This window comes from Acomys russatus, chromosome 4 (assembly GCF_903995435.1).
Source record: "Acomys russatus chromosome 4, mAcoRus1.1, whole genome shotgun sequence".
Lineage (NCBI taxonomy): Eukaryota > Metazoa > Chordata > Mammalia > Rodentia > Muridae > Acomys > Acomys russatus.
The window spans coordinates 73,278,591-73,280,647 of NC_067140.1; the positions used below are offsets into that span (position 1 = coordinate 73,278,591).

Here is a 2,057-nt window from a genome sequence, read left to right on the forward strand (position 1 = left end):
CTCCTTCTCTCTCCTTTCCATCCCTCCCCCTCTGCTTTTCTTTCTTCCATCTGCATTGTATTCATTGTGGGGTTTTTTTGTATTGATCCTTGCCATTTGTGAGTTATAAAACTGACAATTTGACACATGTGTGCAATGTGTTATGGTCAGGGCATTGTAACTAGCGCCTCCTTAAATCTTTTTCTTCTAGTTTTACTTTGTTTTCAGTATTTCCTATCCTGTTCTATGTATATCTTTTGCTGCTCTCTATCTGTGTATCCAAAGGGACAAAGTATAGAGGTTGAGTATGGAAGCAAGACACAAACATTTCTTCTATCATGTTTTTAATGAGTAAATCTCTTAATTTATTTTCTCCCCACTTAGCTTATCATCTCATATTTTTAACTTGGACACTTTTAAAATGGTTTTTATCTTTAAGAGACATAAATGTGTCCATGGTTATCAGGTCTCACTTTTCAGTTTTAAAAAGTGACACTCCAGAAAGTTCCCAAATCAACAGGAAAATTCTGAGTTGCAAAAGTATTTTCATTTTCAAATGACAGACGCTATTACCAGTCAGACCCCTTTTATCTTAGAAAGACTGTCCTAAAAAATAGATTTTTACCAACAGTAGATTCCATTAGGTGTGACAGAGACCACAGCATTGATAGACTTTAAGAAACAGACACTCAATTTAGAATATCTTTTACTACTATTTCATTGCTAAACTGGTAGCACTAAATTAAGTACCTTTAAAAAACATTCCCAGGCAAGACTGTAGACAGGATGGCAAGAAAGGAAGTAGGGATAAATTTAATTTAAAGGTACAATTAAAACGTGGTATGATGTTGCCTTGAATGTGAGCCTGTGTGTGTCAGATGTCGAAGAAGCTTGCTCTGGTCCACAAAGCACACAAGAGGAAGTCCTCTGCAGTTTTTAACTGATTTGAGGTGAAATGAAATCTGAATCTGGCTGTCTACTTTTTTATGCTGTCTCCATCTGATGAGTTTGCAAATATCCAAGTAAAAAGATCAGCGTGTGAGTCTGTTCTTATAGCTTAAGGGCATCAAATCCAAAAGCACTGTAATGGCCTGACCTACGTGAATCAAGGGGTGGTTTCGATTCTTCCCAAAGCTGTAGTTTGTGCAGCTGTGGACACTCCTTTAATAGTTTAAGAGAAGGAATGGAGAATATTTAAAATAACATCAAATTCCTATTCACTTTGTCAAACAAGTGTGACTGTTTTACCAAGTGCTGTATGAAGCTATATAAAATGTCGCTTGACGTGCTGCAATACTTGCCATTTGTTTAGTGCTTCTTAGATATTTATTGTGTTTTAGTATATGAAGGAGAGAGAAATGTCTCAGTGAACTTTACAAAGTTTTAAGAATGAAAGAGCCACCGTGAAAATGGGCAAAGAGACACCTTGTTGGTGGTGGTATTTTTAATATCAGTCAGAGGCAGAGCAGTTGGCAGTCCTTTGTTCATCCCGGCCTGATGCCTGGCTTGGTGGCCAAAGCTGCTTTATGCCTACGACACAAAAAAAATCAAATCAAATCAAACCAGGAAGCTGCAGCGTAGAAGGAAGGAGACACAGAGAGAGACCTATCTTTTGTCATGCCGCACAGTGTGAGTGGGGAAAGATGCCCACAGACCTGCCCTCTGCCAGATAGCACAAGAGGGCCACAGAACCCTGCCTACCACCGTACAGGCAGAGTCTTGCAGACCACCATGCCACCCACAGACATGCCCTCCAGCAATGGCACAGGCAGGCCATAGGCACCTGCTTGTCCTGCATACAATGCAGAGGCCCATCAGCCAGCCCATGGCCCGCCTGCAGCTGGAGTCACCACTGTGTGCAAGTAGATGGAGAGAAGTGAAAGAGAAAGTGGAGAAGCTTGAGCATTATGGGGAGATGGAACTGGAAAAGGAGTAGCTTGGTGAGACTGCCCAGCTCACTCCCTGGGGCCATAGTGATGTACCTGACCATTTGCTGCTGGGGTCCATGTCTGGGTCAGTGGCTATGCAGTGACAGGGGTCAGTGTCCATGACTCATATCACCACTAGAGGACGTGGGG

General features: G+C 41.8%; 1 non-coding gene across 1 annotated transcript; it reads left to right on the plus strand.

Annotated features, from left to right (window-relative positions):
- The first annotated feature begins 1,375 nt into the window (after positions 1-1,375).
- LOC127188698 (small nucleolar RNA SNORA48) lies at positions 1,376-1,522 on the plus strand. Its single transcript, XR_007830557.1, has one exon. It is a non-coding gene; the product is annotated as a small nucleolar RNA SNORA48 (small nucleolar RNA).
- Positions 1,523-2,057: the final 535 nt, after the last annotated feature.